General features: G+C 41.9%; 1 protein-coding gene across 1 annotated transcript in view; it reads right to left on the reverse strand.

The window, feature by feature from the left end:
• Positions 1-16837, reverse strand: part of LOC140194915 (transcriptional activator GLI3-like) — a 455994-nt gene extending 439157 nt beyond the window's left edge. Inside the window, exon 1 of the mRNA XM_072252301.1 lies at positions 16446-16837. The gene's annotated coding sequence lies outside the window, so the exon portion shown is untranslated. The remainder of the gene's footprint in view (positions 1-16445) is intronic.
• Positions 16838-17730: the final 893 nt, after the last annotated feature.

Here is a 17730-nt window from a genome sequence, read left to right on the forward strand (position 1 = left end):
TGGAATGGTCTTGATTCTTACACCAGTTTTATTCCCTGCTGATCCATTTCCATAAGGAATATACCTTGGGCAGCACTGTAGAACAGCGGTCAGCATAACGCTATTACAGCGCCCAGGTTCAATTACCACCACTGCCTGTACATTCTCCCCGTGACCATGTGGGTTTCCTCTGGGTGCTCTGGTCTCCTCCCACATTCCAAAGACGTATGGGTTAGTAGGTCAATGGGTCACACGGGTGTAATGGGGTGGTGTGGTCTTGTTGGCTGGAAGGGCCCTTTACGACATTGCATCTCTCAATAAATAATTAAAATTGTCCTTTTACTTCAAACATTACAGCACAGAATAGGTCCTTCAGCCACAATATTGTGACAACCTTTTAACCTACTTTAACAACTACTCTACGTCAATCTAAACCTGCCCTCCTACACGTTTCCATGTGCCTATCTAAGAGTTTCTGACATGATGCTGTATGACCCAGAGGAACATTAAGAATCACTACAGCAGTCAAATCTCCAACAGGACGTTTACCGCAATATCATTTCCTTACAAAATACTTTCTCCCCAAAACAGAGATAAAAGCGTTAATCAATTGTTGAGTCATGGGGAATACAGAAACAGGGCCATCTGCCAACCAAGATGCCTACCCGAGCTACTCCCGCTGTCCTGTGCTTTGCCAATATCCTAGTGCACCTGACTACGCAGGTTGTTAGGGTGGTTAAGAAGGCATTGAATTCAAACATCAGGAAGTTATGTTGCAGCTTTATAAAACTCTAGTGAGGCTTCATCTGGAACATTGCATACCGTTCTGGTCACCCCATTATTGGAAGGATGTCGAGGCTTTGGAGAGGGTGCAGAAGAGGTTTACCAGGATGCTGCCTGGATTACAGGGCACGTGCTATCTTAAGAAGTTGGACAAACTTGAGTTGGTTTCTCTGGAGCACTGGAGGCTGAGGGGAGATCTGATAGAGGTCTATAAGATTCTGAAAGGCACAGACAGAGTAGAGAGACAGTATGTTTTTCATCTTAATACCAGAGGGCATGCATTTAAGATGAGAGGGAGTAAGTTCAGAGGAGATGCGAGGGGCAGGGTTTTTACACAGAGAGTGGTGGGTGCCTGGAATACGCTGCCTGGGGTGGCGATAGAGGCAGAAACATTAGGAGCTTTTAAGAGAGGTTCAGGTAGACACATGAATATGAGGAAAATGGAAGGCTATGGACATTGCATAGGAAAAAAGGATTAGCCTTTTGATTACTAATTTATTTGCTCAACACAACATTATGGACCAATGAGCCGGCTCCTGCGTTGAACTATGTTGTGCTATGTTATATCCCTTTAAACTATACATATCCACATCTTGATGAAGGGCCTCGGCCCGAAACATCAGCTCTTTATTCCTCTCCATAGATGATGCCTGACCTGCTGAGTTCCTCCAACATTTTGTGAGTGTTACCTGCACAAACGTCTTTTAAACGTTGTAATTGCTCCTGCCTCTACCACTTCCTCTGGCAGCTTGCTCCATATACCCATCTTCTGCATGAAAACACTGCCCCTCATCTCCCTTTAAATATTTACACTTTCACCTTAATCTGCAGAGACAATAAGACACTGAACTGCATGGTTTATGAGTACTCTGAGAGACAAGAACATCTAACAAACTAATATCACTGACAACAAAGGTTTTGCTTCCTCAATACTTTTGGATGTAATGGATTTTGGGCTGCTGATCATGAAAATCACCATGAAATTTTCCTATCACACACTATTTTTGTGAAATTGCCTATATTTATTACTTCAATTCATAATTCAAGTCAGAATAACTGACGCCAAGATTGAGGAAGCTATTTCTGTGGTCCACAAATCAAACAGGTCAGAAATGACAGGCAATTTGAAGAACTTCCAATGGGACAACAGAAAATTGCATGGAAGGTATTCAAGGATGCTGTTGAAAATTACAGAACACCTTGGCTCTGAGGGTGGTGAGAGTATGGAATGAGCTGCCAACACAAGTGGTGCATATAAGCTCGATTTCAACGTTTAAGAGAAGCTTGGATAGATACATGGATGTTAGGAGTATGGAGGGCTACAAACCCAGTGCAGTTCGAAGGGTGAAGGGAGTTTAAATGGTTTCAGCGTGAACTAGATGGGCCAAAGGGTTTATTTCTCTGTTGTACTCTACAACTATGACATCAAACTAGGTGCAGCTGGTTGACAACATGCTTCAAGCATACAAAACTATGAGGTGCAACATGTCACTAAAGATTCACTTTCTGCATTCCTTTTTAAATTTACGTCTGCACTAATTATTCAAGCTTAACCATTTAATATCCATTTATATATTTACTGCAATTCAGTTTTTTTTCTATATTTGTCATGTATGGCATTGTCCTGCTGCCACAAAGTTAAAAAATTACACGACATATGCCAGTGATATTAAACTTGATTCTGATTCCCCTTTAAACTTGTTCCCTGGAAATCTTAGTGCGGTCAGTAATGAGCACAGTGAAAGGTTTCACCAAGATATTGCAGTCATGGGGAAACTGCATCAGGGCAACTGGAATCCATCAATGCTGGCTGATTATTGTTGGATGCTTAAACGAGAAGCCTCAGACACTGAGTACAAACAAAAATCATCAACAAAACATTTTTAGCTTAGTTGAGCTATTGCAAAAAGTCAGCACCATCATGCAATTAAACACATATATTCAATAAAAGTTAAATTGTTGTTTCTTCAAATTCCTAAAATTCTGAAATTATATTTGTGTTCAGTTTCAAGCAGTCTATCATAAATAAAACTAAAATTCGAAGAAGCAATACTTCTGGAAAAGATTTGTTGTCCATTGCTTTTATTGTACCAATGGTAAGCATACTAGGAGCAACACAAAAAACACTGTCCCACAGAGCAGAATCAACAGTCAACATTTAGGCCCAAGACCTTTCATCAGGTCCTGAAGCATCGACTGTTTATTCCCCTCCGTAGAGGCTGCCTGACCTGCTGTGTTCGTCCAGCATTTTACATTAGACAATAGACAATAGACAATAGACAATAGGTGCAGAAGTAGACCATTCAGCCCTTCGAGCCTGCACCGCCATTCTGAGATCATGGCTGATCATCTACTATCAATACCCGATTCCTGCCTTGTCCCCATAACCTTTGATTCCCCTATCCATAAGATACCTATCTAGCTCCTTCTTGAAAGCAACCAGAGAATTGGCCTCCACTGCCTTCTGAGGCAGTGCGTTCCACACCTCCACAACTCTCTGGGAGAAGTTGTTCCTCCTCAACTCTGTCCTAAATGACCTACCCCTTATTCTTAAACCATGCCCTCTGGCACTGGACTCTCCCAGCATCTGGAACATATTTCCTGCCTCTATCTTGTCCAATCCCTTAATAATCTTATATGTCTCAATCAGATCCCCCCTCAATCTCCTTAATTCCAGCGTGTACAAGCCCAGTCTCTCTAACCTCTCTGCGTAAGACAGTCCGGACATCCCAGGAATTAAACTAGTGAACCTACACTGCACCTCCTCCACAGCCAGGATGTCCTTCCTTAACCCTGGAGACCAAAACTGCACACAATACTCCACGTGTGGTCTCACCAGGGCCCTGTGCAAATGCAAAAGGATTTCCTTGCTCTTGTACTCAATTCCCTTTGTAATAAAGGCCAACATTCCATTAGCCTTCTTCACTGCCTGCTGCACTTGCTCATTCACCTTCAGAGACTGATGAACAAGTACTCCTAGATCTCTTTGTATTTCTCCCTTACCTAACTCCACACCGTTCAGATAATAATCTGCCTTCCTGTTCTTGCTCCCAAAGTGAATAACCTCACACTTATTCACATTAAACGCCATCTGCCAAGTTTCTGCCCACTCACCCAGCCTATCCAAGTCACCTTGAATTCTCCTAACATCCTCATCATGTCACACTGCCACCCAGCTTAGTATCAACAGCAAACTTGCTGATGTTATTCACAATGCCTTCCTCTAAATCATTGACGTAAAACGTAAACAGCTGTGGTCCCAATACCGAGCCCTGTGGCACCCCACTAGTCACCACCTGCCATTCTGAGAAACACCCATTCTCTGCTACCCTTTGCTTTCTATCTGCCAACCAGTTTGTGTGTGTTGCTGTCATGAAATTTGTTCTTCTGTAGCAGCAGTACAGTGCAAGATATAAAAATGACTATAAGTTACAAAAATAAACGCAATAGAGGAAGAGCGAGATAATAGTCTACGGTTATTAAACATTCATAAAGTACAACACACACTGAATTAATCTACTGTATTTTAATCCTTTTTTTCATGATGCAGCATTCAGTACATTAAGTAAAAGCTCTGCAAACCTTCATGCTACAATTTTATTTCAAGACTTCAGTAAGTTAATTCTGACTTAGACCATTAGACATTGGAGCAGAATTAGGCCATTCGACCCATCGAATCTGCTTCCCCATTCCATCATGGCTGATTTATTATCCCTCTCAAACCCATGTCCTACCTTCTGTGTGTAACTTTTGACTCCCTGACTAATCAAGAGCCTATCAAACTCTGTTTTAAATATATCCAATGACCTGGCCTCCATAGCCATTCATGGCAATGAATTCCACAGATTGATCACTCTCTGGCTAAAAAAATTCCTCCTCATCCCTGTTCTAAGAGGATTCTACTCACAGGCTGTTCTCTCTGGTCCTAGTCCATTAGAGACTCTTACCCAGGCCAAACTAGACTCTCTTCCTCCATGTCCGCTCTATCTAGACCATTCAATATTCAATAGGTTTCAATGAGATTCCCCCCTCATTTGTCTAAACCCCAGTGAGTACAGGTCCAGAGCCACCAAACACTCCTCATATGTTAACCCTTTCGTTCCCAGGATCACTCTTTTGGACACTCAGCTTATCCTTTCTTAAATAAGGGGCCCAATACTGTTTGCAGTACTCCAAATGCAGTCTGACCAATGCCTTATAAAGCCACAGAATGGGATCATTCCCATGAACCTCCTCTGGACCCTTTCAATGACAAGCACGTCCTTTTTTAGATAGGGGCCCAAAACTGTTCACCATATTCCAAGTGCGGCCTGACCAAAGCATTATGATTTATGACATAAGCAGTTTCCTCAATCCTGTCACACAAAGATGGTAGCAACACACATCAAAGTTGCTGGTGAATGCAGCAGGCCAGACGGCATCTCTAGGAAGAGGTACAGTCGACGTTTCGGGCTGAGACGTCGACTGTACCTCTTCCTAGAGACGCTGCCTGGCCTGCTGCGTTCACCAGCAACTTTGATGTGTGTTGCTTGAATTTTCAGCATCTGCAGAATTCCTCGTGTTTACACAAAGATGGTACAAGCCTTAATGAGATTTTAAATTCTCTGATCTACTCAGAAGTGAAGTCTTAAAACAGATCATTGATTACATTACAAATTCAATTTGGTATTTAATTAGGACATACAGATGCAAAACTAGGCCATTTTTTACATTAAACAAATACTACTTGGAAGCTGCATGCTAGAAGATGCACTAAGAGGATAAAATTCCCAGAATGTCAAGGTAAGTACAATCAGTAAATACTAAATAAAGCATAACAAATGCCTGAGGAACTCAGTAGGTCAGGCAGCATCTATGGAGGAGTTGACAGTCGACCGTTCGGGTTGAGACCCTTCATCAGGACTGGAAAGGAAGGAAGAGGGTGCCTGAGAAGGAGTACAAGCTGGGGGGGAGTGGTGAAATGAGAGGATAGGTGAGATCAGGTGAGGCGGAAGGTAGGTGGGTGGGGGAGAGGAGGGTGAAGTGAGGAGCTGGGAGAGGAAAGATTAGATCGGGTGAGGTGGAAGGTAGGTGGGTGGGGGAGAGGAGGGTGAAGAGAGAAGCTGGGGGAGGTTAGGTGGAAGAGGAAAAGAGATGAAGAACCCTCTTCCATCTCTGTGTTTGTGGAACTCAGCAGGTCCTGATGAAGAGTCTCAGCCCAAAACGTTGACTCTTTATTCCTCTCCATAGATCCTCCTGACCTGATGAATTCTTCCAGCATTTTCTGTGCATTACTTATGATTCCCAGCAAATGCAGAATTTCTGGTGTTTATGGGAATTACTAAGTAACATGTTAACAAAATAAAATGTGAGGTCATTATATTCTACACACACTCTGTGCATTCTAAATGACACATGTAGTTATAGTATATCAAATCTACCAGATAATAATGGCCTCTTTTACTCAGTGGGAATTTTGTTTTAAACAATGGTGTTGCAAACTGATCAAGTTTCATTCCTTTCAAATGTACAGTACGTACAAGCGAGTGTTTAAGTTTTTCCGACAGATTCCATTGATGCCAAACTCAGAAGCAGATTATCTGAAACAGGCAGTTCTAATTTTGCAATTGCCATAGAGCCACAGAATGCAACAGCACAGAAACAGGCCCTCCGCCAATCTAGTCCACGTTGAATAATGAATCTGCCTCGTCCCTTTGACCTGCACCCACACCATATCCCTCCACACGCATCCCATCCATGTGCCTATCCAGATGTCTCTTAAAGGTTGAAATTGGACCACATCCACCACTTCCGTTGGCAGCTCATTCTGCTCTCTCATCACCCTCTGAGTGAAGAAGTTTCCCCTCATGTTCCCCTTAAATATTTCATCTTTCACCCTTAACCCATGACCCCTAAACCTGGTGCCACCCAACCTCAGTGGAAAAAGCCTGCTTGCAATTACAGCATCTATAATCCACATAATATTGTATACCTCCGTCATATCTCTACGTAGAGGTTCCCAACCTTTTTTTGCCACGTACCATTAACAGAGAGGTCCATGGATCCCACGTTGGGAACCCCTGCTCTAGGGGAAAAAAATAATGCAACAATTTTCTAATAAAAGTGAAGTCCAGCAATATTTGTAACGTTAAAGCACTCAAAATGAATGACGCCGAGTTTTAATGTTAACCTCTGTGTCACAGAACAAAGGTGGGGGGGGGGGATGGAAACACATCACACCAAGGCAAATTCTTCCAAAAGCCAGAAACTGGAACCAACATGGGTGCAATTCCTAATCCTGGCTCTGCCACACAGTTTATCACCTTCAATTAAGACCCCTGTACACACCGTTGACTCTTTTAGCAACAATAGCCAGCAACATATAACGAACATCACAATAGCAGGAAACACTGCAGGAAGTATTTCAACATATCTATGAAATATTAAACACTGGCTGGAAATCAAAACACTTTTAATTACTCATGCTCCCTGCTTTGTACGGTGCTCCACCATGCTGTAATCATTATTCAAGCACTACCGACAAGTAATTACAAAGCTATCCGCGGTAGAAGGATAAGAGATCAGTGTCTGGAGCACTTAGCTACACACTGATGGAAATCACTGTTTTCATCAAGCAGTTCTTATTTCAATAAGGTTTGCTGCTCTAATTATCATAAAATTCTGCCTTCAACATATATTATATAAACTTTAACAAATATACTACAAAATGCACTAGCATTAAGAAGTTTAAGATATTTAAATCCTTCTTAATTATTCAAATTATCTTTACATTAAAATCAGAATCAGGTTTAATACCACCGGCATATGTCATGAAATTTGTTAACTTTACGGCAACAGTACAATGCAAAACATGATAAATAAATATACAGAAAAAAATGAGTTACAGTAAAATATATATATAGATGTCCATTAAATAGTTAAAGTAAGTAGTCCAAAACAAAAACAGAAATAAAAAAAAGTAGTCAGGTAGCATTCATGGGTTCAATGTCCATTTAGAAATCATTAAAAGTTCAAAGTAAATTTATTATCAAATTTTGCATACCATATACAACCTTGAGTTTCATTTTCTTGCAGGCATCCACAGGAAAACAGGGAAATATAACAGAATCCATGGAAAACCACACATTGCAAAGACCGACAAACATCCAACGTGCAAAAGATCACAAATCGTGCAAATAATAGAAAGAAAAGTAAACAAGTAAAACTGAGAACGTGAGCCGCAGAGTCCCCAAAAGTGAGTCCAAAGGCTGCAGAGGCTGATGGCGACAGTGCTAGGGCAAGTGAAGCCATCCACGCCAATGCAGGAGCCCTGTACACCACAGCACTGTAACAGCACCAAAGCCCAGAGATTCTTCCCTCACTTAACAATTGAGTGAAATATAATGACTTGTTAAACCAGTCACACTTGCACAATAAACTGAAGATGTTTAAAACCCATTGCTAATTTCAGAAAATATTCTGCACATATGATAGATGCATAGATTTGCAGTCTTTTATAAGTAAGTCAACAGCTTTCAGTCAAGTAACCACTGACATTCCTTACTGCTACATATTTATCTGTACCCTCATTCTACTAAGAAGAAAATCTATAAAAACAAATTTACTGGGCCATGTCTTCATTATATTTTACAAAAGAATTTCAATTTTTTGGGAAGCTAAAGTCACCAATTTCAAACTCAAATTGCAAACCTCATAAAAATATGTAACTATAAATATGAGGAACACTGTAATGCCAAGACCAATTTAACATTTTTTTCTGTTTTCACTTAACTAAATGCCTCCTTTCAGTATATTTTTTAATAAAATCCAGCTAGGAACTACACATCTCACCAACCACATACTGTATCAGAAAAGTGACTCCAACACTATATCTGTAATTGTACAGGAAAAGTGAGCATTTTCTTCGACATTTATGACAGCCAAACTTAGCCCTGCAAGACAAAGACGATTATATTCAGCTTGGAGGCACAGAGAAGCTTACCTCAGAGTCAGTCAGGCAGAACTCTGACCAGTAATTCTACAAGTCGGTCGAGTACAAATACTTTTGTGTCTGTGAGGGTGTTAAGGAGGACCGGGTGCACAGCCTCAAGGCATCAGTAATACATGGATGACTGATGACCCAGCCATGCTGACAAGCACTACAGACAAATTCAGAGCCTCAGAGCCAACTAAACCTAATGTAGCAAAAAATAAGCTTTCATAATTCACAAAATAACCTCTGCAATATGAAAAATGGTCAATTAAATTTAACTAAACAACAACAGTGACCTAAGTATCATTATTTTACACTCATTACACAAACATAGAAAAACTGGTTTCATTAAAAAAAATCTGCAGGATGCAGTTTAGCATACGGACAGTACCTTCCCTTTGCACACGTCTACCCGGAGAGTAACCAAGTAACACAATACAAAAACTAAAATTTAACTTTTATTCCCAAAAGGTTCCATTCAATGCCTTTAGAATGTACATTCTAAATGAACTGATTCTACAACCTACTGACTCACTTTCAAAGGACTCTTTACAACTCATGTTCTCAAAATTATTTTTATTTGCCCAATTTGTCTTCTGGCTTTTCATCAGTCTTCATATGTAGTTTTTTCCCCATAATTTATATTGATTTTCTTTATTTTGTAGTAAAACCTACAAGAAAATGGACTCAGGGCAGTATACAGAGACATACACTCAGTAGCCACTTTATTAGGTACACCTCTATACTTGCTCATTAATACAATTATCTAATTACCCAATCCTGTGGCAGCAACTCAATGCATAAAGCATGCAGACATGGTCTGTTCAGTTCAGACCGAACATCAGCATGGGGAATCTAAGTGACTTTGACCGTGAAATTATTGTTGGTGCCAGATGGGGTGGTTTGAGTATCCCAGAAACTGCTGATTTCCTGGGATTTTCACGCACAACTGTCTCTAGGGTTTACAGAGAATAGTGCAAAAAAAAATCCAGTAAGCGGCAAAAACACCTTGTGAATGAGAGAAGTCAGAGGAGAATGGCCAGACTGGTTTAAGTTGATAGGAAGGTGAAAGTAACTCAGATAACTATGTTTTACAACAATGGTGGGCAGAAGAGCATCTATGAACACAACACGTTGTATCTTGAAGTTGATGGGCTACAGCAGCAGAAGACCTTGAACGTACGCTCAGTGCCCACTGTATTTGGTACAGGAGGTATTTAATAAATTGGCACTGAGTGTACATGTCCTTTGATAATAAATTTCACTTTGAATTTGACATTTAAACCCATTAACAACCACCAAGCATCTATATTCATAAAACAGAGGATTTAAAACAATCTGCCTTTTTACTTTACAGTCTACAGAATAGCTTGGCAATAATACTTAAACACGGATACATAATAATAATCAAGGAATAATAATGATACTTTTAGTCAATTGTGTTTAGTGATACTTTAGCCTGTATCATGATACTGTGTGTAATGACACTTTAGCCAAGGATACATTTAGTCCACTGTGTAGGTTTTCGACCAATCAATGAATCATGTTGGAATACTTAACAGGGTACGGTAATTACATTTAAGCACTTTCAAAATAAACACTGCAGTGTCACACTTTAGTAACACACGCAAAATGTTGTAGGAACTCAGCAGGTCAGGCAGCATCTGTAGAAAGCAATAAACCGTCAATGTTTTGGGCCAAGACTGTTTATGAATTTCCATAGATGCTGCCTGACCTGCTGAGTTCCTCCAGCATTGTGTGTGTGTGTGTGTGTGTGTGTGTGTGTGTGTGTGTGTGTGTTACTCTGGATCTCCAGCAGCTGCAGAAACTCTTGTGTTCTTAGCACTTTGCTGGGTACTTGGCTTACAAAATCCAGCATTTTAAGGAGTCAGATGTGTCTGAATGATCTCAGGCCAATCACAAAGGGAGATGGAAATTCTTGGGAATAAAAGTTAAATTTTAACATTGGTCAAATCGAAAAGAAGGCACTTGCATACTCTTAATGAAATGGAATTCAGGAAACAAGTTATTTCACTGAAAATTTTACACAAATGTCCTCCAGATTAATAATGTTTTTCTAGTAAATTCAGCAGCATGTTCTCAATTGCAAACTAATTGGTCTCTTCAAAGATAAGTGATAGTCTGTCTTTCTGCGGCATTAGGAATATACGTTTAATAGATCACATTATTGTATGACTGAAACATTAACTCCAGTGTAAAACCTTATTAATGTGTGTATTATACTTGCTAACTGCCTACTATAGCAAGGAACCTGACACACTTATTAATTTTTACTGACTGCCGAACGGCAACGATACTCAGCATGCCTCTTTGAATAATTTGCATTATAAAATGGCTTAACATGTCACAATTTCTGTATCGGAGCACTAAAGAACATATTTCATAAGATAGATAGATGGATATAGAAATTTGAAGTTAATGAATAGGGTATAGTAGACCATTCCTCCCCCACCAGCGCTAAAGCTGCCTCCTTTAATTCAGCACTAGCTAACTTTGCCGACTACGAGAGTTCCACAATTATAATACATGGTTGTCACCCATTCCTCAACAGACCCATGCAGAATCCAAAAACACACATGCTAAAATTATTTCTAGAAATGTGCAAAGTAGTCAAGTTTGAAATCAAGTCTACTAGATGGAAGGTTGAACATAGAACAGTACAGTTCAGTAACAGGCCCTTCGGCCCACAATGTTGTGTCGAATCAGTTAAATCAGAAATCAAATGGCCAAATAAACTAATCTCTTCTGCCTACACAATTTCCATATCCTTCCATTTTCCTCACTTTCATGTGCCTATCTAAATGTCTCTTACAAGTCCCTAATGTATCTGCCTCTGTGTAAAAAAAACCTGCCACTCACATCTCCTTTGAACTTACCCCTTCTCACCTTAAATGCAATGTCCATAGTCTTCCATTTCCTTCACATTCATGTGCCCAGCTAAACATCTCTTAAAACTCCCTGACGTAATAGTCCCTGAAGAAATGCAATGCAGTGGGACATTACATACTTGAAGATCAAGCAATGATTCTCACTGGTTATACTTCCTCAGACACCATTAACATACCTACTATTTATATGCCACAGCCACACAAACAACACTGGCGTAATTCAGCAGTCAGGCAGCATCTGTGGAGAGGAATAAACAGTCGACATTTTGGGCCATGAGCCTTCATCAGGACTGTAAAGGAAGGGGGAAGGAGCCAAAATAAGGTGAGGGAGTACAAGCTGACAATTTGACAACCAATATTTTAATGCCTCTCATCATTACCTGACAAAAACATTTCCAGAACTAATGTTTGAGTCCTGATGAAGTGTCTCGGCCCTAAACATTTTGTGTGTGCCTAAACACTAGAGATTCTGCAGGTGCTGGAAACGCACAAAATGCGGGAGGAACTCAGCAGGTCAGGTAGCATCTATGGAGTGGAATAAAGAGCTAATGTTTTGTGCCAAGACATGATGAATCTTGAGGAAGGGTCTCAGGCTGAAACGTTGACTTTATTCATTTCCATAGATGCTGCCTGACCTGCTGAGTTCTGCCAGCATTTTGTGCGCGTGTGTTACTCTGGATTTCCAGTATCTGCAAAATCTCTTGAGATTATGAGATTATTCATATATTGTTTTAAGGAATAGAAAGTCACAGATCTTTCTCAAGTGGGTAGAAACTAGAAGATTTAAAAAGATAACCATGAACAATTTGCAGATGCTGGAAATCCAGAGCAACGCACACAAACTGCTGGAGGAATGCAGCAGGTCAGGCAGCATCGATGGAAATGAATGAACAGTCAACGTTGCAGACCCAAACCTTTCTTCAGAAGTTTAAAAAGAGCAGGGAATAATGGGATGTCTTTAGCAAATGTGAAAACTTAAAAAACAACATAGAGCAGGAAGCACTGTGAGCTTATAAGACTGGCACTGGAGTTAGGAAAATGCAGAGACAGCGTACAATGATTTTTCACCTAGATCTGAGGTGTGCCCTCAAGGAAGAGTGGGATCTGGGATTAGAAAGCTGATAAGAACCCATCATCGCATTTTCTTTTGCATTTAAACACAAATGCACCCGGGCACACCTCTGCTGCTTCATGTTACTGCCTATACTATATAAAGCAATTGCGAGCCTTTTGCTGTCAAGATATCAAAGACAGCACCATCAAAGTGTAAAATTCTGGTTTTGGTCCTTCCCTGGATATATTTCAAAGAAGCCAAAACAAAAGCAGTGAAAGTGGAAGAACATCATAAAAGATTCTTACTTATTCTTGTCCAGCCTGAATAGGTTATAATTAAATCATAACCATATCAGAATTCCTAAAAGGGCCACATAAGCTACACTCAATGGCCACTTTATTAGGTACATCCTGTACCTAATAAAGTGGCCATTAAGTTATCTGTTTGTGGTCTTCTGCTGCTGTAGCCCACCCACTTCAAAGTTCGATGTGTTGTGCATTCAGAGCTGCTCCTCTGCTCACCACTGTTGCAGCACATGGCTATTGGAGTTACTGTCACCCTCCTGTCAGCTTGAACCAGTCTGGCCATTCTCCTCTGACCTCTCCCATTAGTTTAAGGTGACCACGAAGGGGAAATTCGTAAATCAAGGGGTCATGAGAGTATGGAACAAGCTGCCAGCACAAGTGATGCATGCGATCCCGATTTCAACATTTAAGAGAAGTTTGGCTAGGTACATAGACAGTAGGAATATGGAGGTCTATGGTCCCAGTGTAGATCGATGGAAGTAGGCAGTTTAAATAGTTCAGTACTGTTACGTACCCCGTAACGGGTTACAGATGGGCTGAGGTTCTGTTTCAGTGTTGTACTTCACTATGACCCTATGACATTTTTGCCTACAGAACTTCTACTCATTGGATTTTTTCTTTTTTTTTTGCATCATTCTCTGTAAACTCTAGAGGCCATTGTGCTTGGAAATCCCAGGAGATCAGCAGATTCTGAGATACTCAAACCACCCTGTTTGGCACCAACAATTATTCCACGGTCAAAGTGATTTAGATCACATTTCTGCGCCAATCTGATGCTTGGTCCGAACAACCTAATCTCTTGACCATGCTTTTATGCATTGAGTTGCTGTCACATGATTGGCTGATTAGATATTTGCATTAACAACCAGGTATACAAGTGCACCTAATAAACTGGCCACTGAGTGCATAAGCTCATAACTAGAGTCAGTCCAAATTACTTCCTTTAATTACTTCCATCTTAAAAAAAGGTAAGCAAACTCATTTCTGCTGGTTGGAAATATTTTGTGCTTCAGTGTACAAATGGTTAAAAAGGTTATTTCAGTTCATCAGTAACTGCGTTAGGGGCAATAGATCCAAAATACCAAGTCTAGACTTAATTTCCTAAAACTAATTATAATTTTATAACTAATTTTATTAAACTATAACTAAAATAATTTTCTGAAATATGCTGCAACAGAATCTTAGCATTGCCATAGTTGTATCTATAAATGTAGCCATTGAGAGTATAATAAGAACCATTCACATTATTTTCTTTAAAACGTTCCATCTTTTTTCTAAAAAAAAGCAAGCAAACACATTTCTGGTGTTTGGAAATATTTCGTGCTTGAATGTTCAAATGTATAAAAACGTTATTTCAATCCAAGCAACCACAATAGAAACATCAGAACCAAAGTACCAGGCCTTAAAATTAATTATAATTTTACAATATTACAACTATAGCTCAGTCTGAAACAAATTTTCTGAAAATATGCACCTAAAGAATCTTTTAGGCGAAAACTAAGTAAAACAAGATGATGACTTTGGGATCTTCTATGGTTCGAAGGTATTAACGTTCCAAAACAAAGGGGCGATCGCAAAGATATTGGAAATACACACCGCTACCCTAACAGGGTACAGAATTGTCATTCTAGTTTACAGGCACCAAACAGCTGCGATTTGGTAACTGCTAGTCCCCACTATCTCCTGTAACAATTAAGTTGGGAACATCATGGTAAAAAAAATATGTATGGGGGGGTGGGAGTTAGATAAATATTCTTTTCCTTGGGAAATACTGCAATTCGTTCAACAGACATTAATAAATGCTTAATTTCAAAATGTTTGAATTATTAAAATTTCAGCTTTAATTTACATAAAGACGGCGTGTTTCGTTAACCACGCGTGTAGCTGTGGCAAAGTACCGCGGGGACGGCGCATTCAGCCAACTAACTTTGCTCAAACTAAAAGGTTTAGAATAGACACATGCACGTTCAAGGTTCAGAGTAAATTTATTACCGAAGTACATATATGTCACCATAAACAACCCCCAGGTTCGTTTTTGCGGGCATTTGCGTGTAACTAGAAAGAAACACAATAGAATCAATGAAATCCCGCACACGACAGAGATGCATGCGAGGGAAAGGGAAGGATGAGGGCATCGTGTAGGCAGAAGGGATTCATTTAGTTGGTAACTTGATTACTAGTTTAACTGGTTCTGCATAACATAGCGGGCCGAACAGTCTGTTATATGTGTTCTAAACCAAACCCAGTCGGATCCGAAAGAACGGGATTCGAACCGTCAATCCCCGCTATATGGATGGGAATTGGGAGCCAACTAAACTGCTTTCTTTCTGCACATTTTTCAAGACGCTTTAAATTCTCCTGGTAACTCTTTTACTAATGAGGTTAACTGCCAGTCACGTTGTACGCACTGTACACCAAACTACCAAAGAGATGAGATTTTAAAACACTTCTTCACAAATTTACTTCAATTATTTACGCCTCTACACAGTTCTTCTTTTCTTGTGTTTTTTTTTGTATAAATCAATGGAAAAGAAGTCGCGCTGGAATGGTTTGTCCCCCAAGTGAATACCGCACTCAAAAAAGGCGGTTCACATCCGCGCAGAATAGCCAATGGGTCCCAGCACAGATTTTTTTTTGCTGGCAGACGGGATCTGTTGAACAGCTGGAAACAACTTGTTTTAAAATGTTTTACACATACACAAACAGGCTGGCACACACACACACACACACACGAACAGAGCTCGGGGAATTCAGCAAAACTCCGCTTTCCATTCCTCTACGGGCTTTTTCAATGGAAACTCTCTGCTCTCCTCTCGCCCGCTTCACTGGGCCAGTCCCCCACCGCCTCAATTTAATTCCTCTTCATTGGGTCAAACGCAGTCTCAAGAACAGAAAAATGTCTGCGAGCCAGCAAAATAGCGCAAAAAAAAAGCCGGTTGCAGGAACGCTCGCCTCGGCCCGACAGCGCGGTGCGGTTTTCAGTTTTGTGAAGTGTGTTTGTGTTGGAAGTGGAAAAAAAAATAAGGGCTCTTGTCCAGTCCAGAAAGTTGCGGGAGATGCCAGTCCTCCCGAGGAAGAAGACCGGCTCTCCTCGACACCCCATCCAACACACTCTCACACTGACGGGTCCCAGAGCAGCCTCCGCCGTCTCTTCAGAGAAAAACAAACCCGGCGCTGGAAAGGCTTATGGTGGGTGACTCGGACAACTGGAGAAAACTCGGAGCGAAAGTTTGGCGAAGTCTGACTGAAAATTCCCTAAGTGAGGGAGACTTCACGCGAGAGGGTCGGCGGGATGGCGGAACTCGAGCCCGCCAAAGTCTGGGGGGGCTCCAGCCCGGCCTGCCAAACATGTATAACTTACAGGAGTTTTTGGTGGGGTGGGGGAAGGTATTCAGCCCGGGGCGGGAGATCAGGCGGACGTGCGCCCCCGAACAAACTCTTACCTGCAGCGGGCTGCAGTTCCCAGTCGCCGCTTCGCGCTCCTCCAGCGCAAGAACCGAAGAGTCAGTGGCCTCCAACACCAACGTCCTCACCCCGATAAAATAATTATTGATCTTTAAAAAAGGAGGAAAAAAAACACCCCGCAAACAAAGTGGGGTTTTCACGGGAGCCAGGCGGCCCGACTCTACCGCGCCGCCAACTGCAGTCGGGCCAATGAGGGGGCTAGGGCGCCGAGCTGTCAGTCTGACATTCCCGCCTCCCCGGACACACTCACTCTCGCACACCCCCGACGTCCCGTCCCGTCCCGGGCCGGCCCGGCCCACCGACAGGCTGCGGCGGCGGCGGCAACGCTCAGGCGAGTTCACTTTGAATGTAGAAAGTTGGAAGAAGGAAACGCGGGGAGGGAGGGGAGAGAGAGTGAGGAGAAGGGGAGGGAGGGGAGAAAGGAGGAGGGAGGGGAGAGAGAGGGGGAGGGAGGGGAGAGAGAGGGAGGGGAGAAGGAGGGAGAGAGGGAGGGGAGAAGGAGGGAGGGAGGGGAGAGAGAGGGAGGGAGGGAGGGGAGAGGGAGGGAGGGAGGGAGGGGAGAGGAGAAGGAGGGGAGGGAGGGCGATGGAGAGAGGAGAAAGGGAGGGGAAGGAAGGAGGGGAGGGAAGGGAGAGGGAAAGGGGGATGGGAGTGGAAAGAAGGGGGAGGGCGATGTAGGGGAGGGAAGAAGGAGGGAGAGAGGGAGGGGAGGAGGGAAGGGGAAGGAGGAGGGGAGGGAAAGGAGAGGCGAGGGAAGGGGATGGGAGTGGAAAGAAGGGTAGGAGGGGAGGGGGAATGAGAGAGGAGAAGGTAGAGTGGAGGAGGCGTGGAAGAGGCGAATGGATGGGCTTAGAATTTCAGAGAGCCGAAGATTTCAAAAGGTCGATCTTGTGCTAAAGTTACAGAAGTAAGCAAAAGCCGAGTGGGGAAAGTTGGAGCATTGGGACAGGAAGTTAACGGGATAATTAAAGTTGGGTCGGGTACGTGGAAAAATTAAAAGAAAAGGTTCATCGAAAGTGAAATTGGAAAATAAAAGGAGTTCTCTGCTCCTTGTCAGTCTCGCGCACACCCGACTTTCGGAAGATGTTTTAACGTTCAAAGTGAATTTATTATCTAAGTATGTATATCATACGCAACCTTGAGATTCGTTTTCTTACAGGCACCCACAGGAAAATAAAGAAATACAATAGAATCCACGAAAAACCACACGTAACAAAGTCCCTGAACGCGAGCCTACACTCAGCGCAGAGGCGAGTGAAGTCA

The sequence above is a fragment of the Mobula birostris genome, chromosome 1 (genome assembly GCF_030028105.1).
Source record: "Mobula birostris isolate sMobBir1 chromosome 1, sMobBir1.hap1, whole genome shotgun sequence".
Lineage (NCBI taxonomy): Eukaryota > Metazoa > Chordata > Chondrichthyes > Myliobatiformes > Myliobatidae > Mobula > Mobula birostris.